Source organism: Pseudophryne corroboree, chromosome 2, assembly GCF_028390025.1.
Source record: "Pseudophryne corroboree isolate aPseCor3 chromosome 2, aPseCor3.hap2, whole genome shotgun sequence".
In the NCBI taxonomy this organism is placed as follows: domain Eukaryota; kingdom Metazoa; phylum Chordata; class Amphibia; order Anura; family Myobatrachidae; genus Pseudophryne; species Pseudophryne corroboree.
This window is the reverse complement of record NC_086445.1, coordinates 248,395,413-248,405,548: the sequence shown is the minus strand read 5'-3', so window position 1 is coordinate 248,405,548 and position 10,136 is coordinate 248,395,413. Positions and strand designations below refer to the sequence as shown.

General features: G+C 42.9%; 1 non-coding gene across 1 annotated transcript; it reads left to right on the top strand.

The window, feature by feature from the left end:
- Nucleotides 1–5,167: 5,167 nt before the first annotated feature.
- On the top strand, nucleotides 5,168–5,286 carry LOC135054319 (5S ribosomal RNA). The gene has a single exon (XR_010243492.1). It is a non-coding gene; the product is annotated as a 5S ribosomal RNA (ribosomal RNA).
- Nucleotides 5,287–10,136: the final 4,850 nt, after the last annotated feature.

Genomic DNA, 10,136 nt, shown 5'->3' with positions numbered 1-10,136 from the left:
GACTGAGTGGGAGACAGCACTCTTGAAGTGTTCCCAAGAACTATTACATCTCTTGGTCAAACATGACACACTACTCATAGACCAAGTGGAAAAAGAAATAGAGGAATTGGGTCATAACCTAGAAACTTGGGAAAAAGATTTGTCTTTTCAGACAGCTTTTGAGAAACATCAAAAAGAACTCAAGTTATATGAACAAACAATAGCAGATCGGAAGCGGAACAAATTTATCAGGGACAAACGAGATTTCTCACGTGGGGACATTTTTAGGTGGAATTCCATACCCCAGAGCAGGAATCGAAGACAGAGGGACGACTCGACTTTCTCAGAATTTGAATCTTCAAATAGTGGAGATTCGTCTAGTGAGACTTCAGACAACGCCAGACTCAATCAGAGAGAAGGAGAATTTTCCCCACGTTTTTTAGGCCAGGGTTCGAAACAAAGAGGCCGGGACAAAAATCAAGGAAAACCCGGCGGCGGGGGAAAGAAGAGGCGACAGACGCAACCCCGACTGGGACCTATCAAGGACCGCCAGGTATCCGGCCAGACAGAGGAAGACGTTAAGATAACTCACCCTTCCTCATCCTCCCTACAGGTCATAAACCTATCGGGTAGACCCCTCTCATCCTCACATATGGATGTGTTAGCCAAAGGCCTCTCTTTCTCACCCTCGAGATCATTTAACAGATTCTGCTGGGAGAAAGATCTCAGATTATTTGGCAGAAAACTCCTTCTAAAAAAGTTCTTTGCAAAACACCATGCAAGACGAGATAGTGATAACATCACAGACTTATCCCCTGAAGAGCTCCAAACAGTCCAAATCCTGGAGGACTTACTAGTGGAATCGAACATACAAGATAGCACTCCTTGCCGAGCTAAATGTAAACCCAAGTCTTCATTTTTCCCACCCGATAATACCAGCCCGGAAATTAGGGTTTTTCTTAACAGGGTGTCGAAAGAATTTGACGATATTTACGTCCGAATCAAAACTTCCCATCAATATCCAACTAGAAATCTCAACTTTCAAGAAAGGAAAGCATTACGTGAGATGGAAACATGGAGAGACGTAATTATCAAACCTTCGGACAAGGGTGGTAACATTGTGCTATGGCCGTTAGAAATGTATATCACGGAAGCACATAGACAACTGTTAAACCCCCTTTGCTATCAGAAACTTCTCAACGATCCCACCAAAAGGTTCCAAAAAGCCTATACCTCTTTAATACAAGAGGCTGCTACACAGGGAACCATTACCAAACAAGAAGCAGCATATCTGACTGTCCAAAACCCGAGAACTCCAACTTTCTATCTTCTTCCGAAGATTCATAAAGACATCCAGGTGCCACCTGGCAGACCGATAATGTCGGGTAATGGAGGACTGCTGGAGCAGCCGAGTCGCTTTCTAGATTTACATCTACGTGACTTCGTCCTTGACTTACCATCCTATCTACAAGACACTGCTGACTTATTGCGAAAAATTCACAACATCCACTTTGAGGACGACTTCCTCCTAGCAACCTTGGATGTTGAGGCACTTTATTCTAGCATCAATCATCAACAAGGTTTGTCTGCAACCAAATTCTTTTTGGACCAAACTGGGTCCAATGATTTTTCTGATTTTCTTTTACAGTTACTCACCTTTGTCCTCTCCAAAAACTATTTTGTGTTTCAAGACCAGTTTTTCTTACAAATCAGGGGAACTGCTATGGGGGCAGCATGTGCACCTACATATGCAAATCTCTTTTTGGGGTGGTGGGAGCATTTCCACGTGTTCAACATCTGCAATGAAAAATACACCACACATATAATACTGTGGCTAAGATACATCGATGATGTCTTCCTGATTTGGAATGGCAATAAGAGCTTACTCTTGGAGTTCATTCAGATTCTTAACCATAATGAACTCAATATTACTCTGACACACTTCATCAGCCCAACAAGAGTACCATTCTTAGACCTCAGTATCTACAAATCCAATGCAGGATTTCTAGAAACGGAATTATTCCGGAAGGAGACTGCTACTAACAGTCTCCTTCACCAAACAAGCTCCCATTTTCCGCCTACCGTGGAAAACATCCCCAAAGGGGAATACCTACGCCTGAGACGCAACTGCTCAGAAGACTCTACCTTCAAGGCCAAAAGCTTGGAACTAACTAACCGCCTCCTGGATAGAGGCTACAGCAGACGCTCACTCAAGCGGGCATATACTGCTATAGCAGTAACCAAAAGAGAGAGTCTGATTTTTGGTAAGAAAAATAAGAGTACGGAGCAGGAAGACACTGTCCGCTTTATTGGAACTTTCTGCCCTGAATGGAGGAAGTTGAAGGGAGCAATAACCAGACATCTCCCTATTTTACAATTGGATCCAGATTTGGCACCCCTCTTTGACTCCCCACTGCAAATGAGCTGGCGCAGATCAAAAAATATGAGAGACCATCTAGTGCACAGCCATTTGATCTCCTCAAATACCAAAAAACCTTCTATCACAGGTTCTTTCCCCTGCGGCCATTGCAAATCATGCCCTCAAATCTTGCAAACCAATACGGTCATCGACAGGTTTGACCAGTCGGTCAAGCTACAACACTTCTTTAACTGTAATACGCAGGCGGTGATATATTGCATAACGTGTGAGTGTAATCTCAAGTATGTAGGCATGACTACACGTAAATGGAAAGAAAGAATCTTAGAACACCTTGGTAACATCCGCAATGCCTCCAGAGATCTTAACAGAATGAAACAGCTCACATCGGTAGCGAGACATTTCAACTCTGTTCATAAAGGATCCATCAAAGGGTTCAAGACCTTCTGTTTAGATCGAGTACATCTCGGAATACGGGGAGGAGACATAACCAAAGAATTATACAAAAAGGAAAGTGAATGGATCTTCCGCTTGAACAGCCTGAAACCCTTCGGTCTGAATGAAACCATTAACTACGGAGTTTTCCTGTAAATAATATTTCATCAGCCTCTCAACTACCATATACATCTTCGAATCTTTATTAATAATTTTATCCAGTATTTTTCTTACAGGTGATTCATACACACACACCTTCAATTGCATGTATATTATATGCACATTTTTACTTTTTATCTACATCACATTCCGACACCATGTCACATCTCTTCACAACCCATCATTCCTCCTCACCCCTAGTTTTAATTCTCCACCACCAGCCAACATTCACCTCATAAACCCCCGGCCTCCCCCCATCAACAACCAATCAGGTATACCTACCCCTCACCTCCCTTAAATCTTTGTAAATTCAAAATAAATCATTTTTGTTTTTGCCCGTGGTCACTGCACACCAATGCACCCACAACTAATCCCCGTTTTCAATTATTCCCCTATCATGTGGTTTCTTCACTGCACACATTTATTGGTTTCCCCACATACACCTACATTTATTTCCTCAGGTACCATAATAGTTATCCCTTGACCCCTCTACTCCTGCATTCACCTTCCACTCACCATTGCTCGAGGCACGCACAGCTTATCCCTCACTAATTTCCACTAGGCCTATCCAGCCTATTCCTTATTCCACATACCCCCTTGAATCCAGCAGTTTTATCATTATTTACATCATCATTATGTATATTTATTCACATGTATTTTATTCATTTAATTTATTTTAATGCATTATAATCTTTCATCCCCCTTTTCTCAGTTCTCTTGTACTTTTCTTTTAATCATATCGCCTGTCATTATCAATCTGTAAGATTAGCATTTTTACAGTGAAGCTATGTAATAAGGGCATTTGCTACCTATTTACGGCCTATTATTTCCCACATCTAAAATAGCGATCTACTATCACCAAATGTTTTCAGCCCTCCGGTTATGACGTCTCAGCTCCGCTATGGTAGTCTCTTAGCAACCGTCCACACTAATCTTGATCTCAATGGTATTCCTCCCATATCCATGATGACGTCCGCAATCTCGCGATGGGTGATGCATCTCCCGCCTCCCGATCTGACGTCTTAGCTTCGCTAATGTAGTCTCTTAGCAACCGCCCACACAAATCCTAATTGTAAGGGTATTTTTCCCATATCCAAGATGGCGTCCGCGATCTCGCGATGGGTGACGCATCTTCCGCCTCCCGATCTGACGTCTTCATTACTGCGGTCTCCTAGCAACTACACACATGGGGAGATCACACCCACCAGACGACATCTCCGGATTGGCCAAGCTCTAACAGGGGCGGACATAAAAGCCCTCTCCCCACACTGGACAGCACGGAACCCGGAAGTGAACAAGCCCCAGGGCGAAACGCGTCTTCCGCATCCAGGAACAGGGGTCTCGTCGACACTACCGCATCTTGGCATTTAGCCATATTTACCTTTCTTGCTCTCTTGGCTTCCTTATATCTCTGGTGAAACCGTAAGCCCCACTATCCAGTGGCTGCATGCCACGGATAGCAACTCCTATTGCAATTCTCAGCAGCACTGTCTTAATTATCTTGCATTGAGTGTACAGCATAGGGGTGATTGTTCAGAGGTCTGCATTAGCATTTATCTAGCATCTAGCATACTATTGGAAATCAGCTTATATTTTAAAGCGTTACCAGTTCACACATATGACTAATATATCTGTTATATTTATGAATGTGTTGGTTCCCATCTATTTCTATTCCTGCCTCCTCACAGCAATTGATGCATGCATAGAATTAACATATACCTATTATAGCATTCTATATCCTATCTGGGGTTGCAAGGCAAATATCCTATGATACATTTGGTCAACAGATATATGTTTGTGCAGTTTTGGTGAATTTGACACCTCACCACATAATTTTACAATTTTCAAACTTCATCCTGAGTTTTTTTTAAAAACTGCATTACCTGAGTGACCACATATTCACCTGGTTTCACCAGCATTTCTTCTTATATACTATCTGTTTGGACAATCATAATATACCAGCAGTCAGGGATTTCTCTGTCTGTGAATTCTAGTATCAATTCTCACAAGTCCAATCTTCGATAGATCATCACTTTTTCGTGGACTCTCATTCACGATTCCCGGTACACTGCACCACGTGAGTGGGAATTTCGGATCGGGTCTAACGTGAAAAGCAGATCCACCCATTTACACGATCTTCTATCTATTTCTTCTCTGTCGGTCCTAATTTTCATTATTCATATATAGGTGCACTCTCATTGGTGTTCACATAAAATTCTCTACTACCATACCACGCTGCCAGCGCCCGATCTCGTCTGATCTTGGAAGCTAAACAGCGTTGGGCCAGGTCAGTACCAGGAAGGGAGACCACCTGTGAATACCTGGTGTTGTAGAGTAGGATTTTCCTCACTTATGTGGCAGTAACACCAACAGCAGTATCACCACTTTTTTCTATCCAATAACCTCCAGACCTATCGGTCACGGGCACCATCTACTTGAGGTGCCATACCTGCCTCTACCGTTATCATTGTCTTGAATTCAGATAGGTGCATGTCGTCTTTTTTCCTGTACTATACCCAGAGGAGTGACTTCTGATCATTTCTCTAATTTTCTATAAGCCATAAGAGCATAGCTATTAATTTTGTGTCTCGACCACCCTGTGGTTCCATCAATACAGCAAGCCTGTACTGGTCAAGGGGAATGGGGGTATGACCAACTAATGTCTACCACCCTTTCACACACTCTTTACCAATAAGAGACCAGAACATTTTATTTTACCAAGATGCTTTCTATGTTGCATTTTGAAGGATAGATCTCCGGTAATAACCTTTTTTGTAATAAAAGCTAATAAAAGTTATGTTTTAAATATTTCATCTTAATTATCTCATCAAATTTATTTTTTTCTACAAGAGTGCACCCACACAAGAGCCTTCTTTTCTCTCCCCATTGTATTAAAGTTCTATGGGCATTCTGTCGGCTCTGTATGAAAAGTTCATGGTTTGAGTACTCCATGACACTTCCCAATTTCCCGGCTTTCGGGGATTGGAAATGTTAAAGCACACTAAGGACCTATCCACATGATATTGGTGGAGCTTCAAACTAGGAGGACTAGAGATATTAAACCTCTTGTCCACCGGCCTCCCACCACTTAGCTCAAGTACCTCTCCTACAGTTAAAGGGAATGGTACTAGTCCTGATTTGCTATGACCTTGAGGTACTTGAGAGCATACCCAACAGTCTGTCTGGTTTAACACTTTACCCACTAAGGAATGATAGTCACTCAATGGATGCCGGTCCATGTGGATATTAAAACTGGACTGACATTTCTTGATGCACCCATCCTCAACTATGTTGTCGCAATGCCTACAGATGCAGTTCTCTTCAGCTAACAATCCTTCACAATGTCTATAAATAACATGGCTGCTAGATCGTTTTCTGGTACTCGCCTTTGCTCGGTGATTGTGTTTCTATTGGAAATTTACACCTCCGTCTCTGTCATCAGAACCCATTCCAGATCCTTTCTCGACCTCACTGGTACTCTCACCGAAACAGACTGCTCTGGTCAACATCATGGTCAACAGGAAAACACGGACTGCAGTCTCTTGGGGCGAGTCCATCTTACAGGAGGAGAAAGAGAAATTTGTAATGGGGGTACAAAAAAAATACTTTGAGGGGAAAGAATAATGTTACGATGTCTTATGTCCCCTAGTCTTGTTGTTCCTCTTGCTCTGCTATCATCTCAAAGGTGCTGTCTCTCAGTCTTCCAAACGAACATTCCGGTGATACAATATTCCTTCCAAATCAGCAATCTCTCTGTAAGGAGCAAAAATCTTGCATTACCATTTGTCTAACTGATGTGTGACATACCATCTTTAAAACATGAGAACATGAGAGAGAAGAGAGAAAAAAAAAAAAAAAAAAAACGAGAGAGAGAACAATTCATCACATTTTACATTAAACAACAAACAAAAAACCATTGTCAGATCTTCCGTTCACCATCAGGCTATCACACCAACACATCCACTGGTATCTTTGCGAAGTCCCCTCCCCACCAGTATTTCCACACTCCACCCTTTTGTGCCTGGCCAGGACACACCGATGTCGGTAGGTCACACTGGGGTTAGGTAGACCTCTGCAAAGACCAAGTAGCTATGTGATGTTTGAGTTCTGCCGATGAACGTCAGAGATGGGGAAAAGAAACATTTACAGATAAATTACAATGTTTACCCGGCCGTTCCTGTGTCTACAAGGAACTGACCTCCCAATATCATTAACTGTAACCTCAGGTTTACTACCAGTCCTAATGATCAACTTTCCTGACTGCATATTACAGGTGCGGCCCAAACTTCTTCCTAGGTAATTCCTGATTACAATTTCGTGTGTTATAACTCTGCTCGTGTTCTTGTCTAGGGGGTTGATATATCTTCTGTAGATCTTTAAACCTACAACTTTGTGCAAAATGACCTTCCTTCTGGCAATTATAACACCTTATCACCTTTGACTTACCCACAGGGATCTGAGGCTTCTTACCTCCCTGTGCTTGCTGATGTTTTGCTCATGCCCAACAGTGGACTTTCTTAATGCAGTCACTGATGCTTAATACATTCCCGATTGTGTTCCTCCGTTTGAGGTACTTCTGTGTCTAATTTACAATCAGTAATAAATTTCGCAGGGTCAACACTGGAGGGCAAACATGCCCTCAGCACTGTCCGCCAATCTTTGTTGGTGGGTTCGGCGGAGTTTCCTAGTTCTTTAATAAACCTCTGACATGCAACTAGATCTTTCCTAGGATCAGGGAACTCAGACATAATTGCTCTCAATTCCATCCGGGACCAGGGACGGCGGATTGCACTGTCCTTGACGGGAATGATTCCCACCCTGACAGGATCAAATTCAACTACATCATCTTGTGTTGGTTCTACAATATGAGGTACATTTGTTTGTGCGTGATATATAACACCGTACGTACCTGTGGACACGACCTCACCTGACCCTCTGTTAGGGGGTTTGATTACTGCCTTTACCGATTTGGTCGCGTCCACCTGGATGTCTTGTATGATGGCTGCTGGAAAAGGTGCCGACATCGTGCTGGGCTCACTTTCTTGCTGGTAATCCTGAGGGAAGTTTAACATGGGGTGCAACTTGCATGGGTTAACAGTTGTACATTTAACAGTATTACAATTATTCTTGTTACATTTATTACAATTATTCTTATCATCTATACAGTTGCTAAGTGCATGTTTATCAAACACCAGTGTGCCTTTCTCTGTGACCACTTTCTCTCCTGTTATGTATGGTGGTGGGGGAGCGGTGGCTATCAGTTTTCTGACAGGGTTAGATCCAGCCGCTTGAGCCAATCCTCTTTGCATTTCACCTTCCTGTTGCCATAACTGTAAATAATCATAATGTTTGATCCGTCTCTTTGCAGATTTAATGAGACATATCCTACTCCTTAGATTTTGTAACACCTCGGGGCCAAAACTGCCTACCCGTGGGAACTTTTCCCCGTCATGCACAGTCATTCTTTCCCATTCATTGAATAAAACCTCTGTGTGTGATCCATCTCGGACCTCCTGGTCTGTATCGCACGTTATAGACCTTGCCGACCTTATGGGCCGGTTTACTAAATCAACGGATAACAAACAAAATAGCAGCGCTACAATCAAAAATTAAAATATAAATCAACACAACGATATATATCGCTTGGAACAAATGGAGATGAATGGACCGAAAAGGAAAGGTACCAAATTATTTAATAGCATGAATAGTTAAAAGTGCACAACATTGCTGAAGCAATAATAAAATTGATATTTAATAAGATCAATATTCAGATCACCAGGGGGCTACTAGGTGTGTGTCCGTTCCTTAATTAATGTGGACGTCAGATGAATGGATCAGAATGAACATTAGAACTGGTGGCACAGTCCTGTTGGTGATAGTTACCACAATGATTACCGCTGGAGGGAAGGAGTCCTCTGAATGGCGTCCCTTTGAATGGATGGGATCTTTGGGGTCCTTAGTCCTCACCAGATTGCGGAATCCTCAATGCTGAGTTGGTAATTGAGGTGTCACCAATGCGTGAGAATGGATCATCTGATCATCTGTATAGGTAGTCAAAGTCCACTAAAGGTCCGGATGTAGCTCATACGACTTCCAAATGGGCAAGGTGATCTGGAATACCTGACGCGTTTCGCTGCAGGACCTGCACCTTTGAAAAAGCTGCAGGTCCTGCAGCAAAACGCGTCAGGTATTCCAGATCACCTTGCCCATTTGGAAGTCGTATGAGCTACATCCGGACCTTTAGTGGACTTTGACTACCTATACAGATGATCAGATGATCCATTCTCACGCATTGGTGACACCTCAATTACCAACTCAGCATTGAGGATTCCGCAATCTGGTGAGGACTAAGGACCCCAAAGATCCCATCCATTCAAAGGGACGCCATTCAGAGGACTCCTTCCCTCCAGCGGTAATCATTGTGGTAACTATCACCAACAGGACTGTGCCACCAGTTCTAATGTTCATTCTGATCCATTCATCTGACGTCCACATTAATTAAGGAACGGACACACACCTAGTAGCCCCCTGGTGATCTGAATATTGATCTTATTAAATATCAATTTTATTATTGCTTCAGCAATGTTGTGCACTTTTAACTATTCATGCTATTAAATAATTTGGTACCTTTCCTTTTTGGTCCATTCATCTCCATTTGTTCCAAGCGATATATATCGTTGTGTTGATTTATATTTTAATTTTTGATTGTAGCGCTGCTATTTTGTTTGTTATCCGTTGTTTCTGTATCTGCAGGATTGACTAGTCCTGCTTGTGTGGCAGCTGCTCAAAATTAGCACAACAGCCCTCTTTGCGCCTGATTTAACCTTGGTTAAATTCCCCTTTGTGCGGTTTACTAAATCAACCTGAACCAGGGTTGATCGCCCCCTACCTGAACAACTGGCCCCCATCTTTGCAGGTGTTGCTTTCACTACCTCTGACCTTCAAATCAGGGTCTTCAGCGAACCCTTACAAAAACCAAGATGTCCGGGGTAGGCTGACGGTGAAAGTTCAACCGAGTGCTTTCACCCACTTCTCGCCCACGTTGGCCAGTACTGCAATCACTGACTCAGAGCTGCTGTACCCAACCTAGGGCCCCTATGAACCTTTATTTACTGTGGCGTGTTGGACCTACCAGTCCCCAGCAAGTATCGGTTGTTAGAGAATTCCAGAGTGACCAGCGAACCTC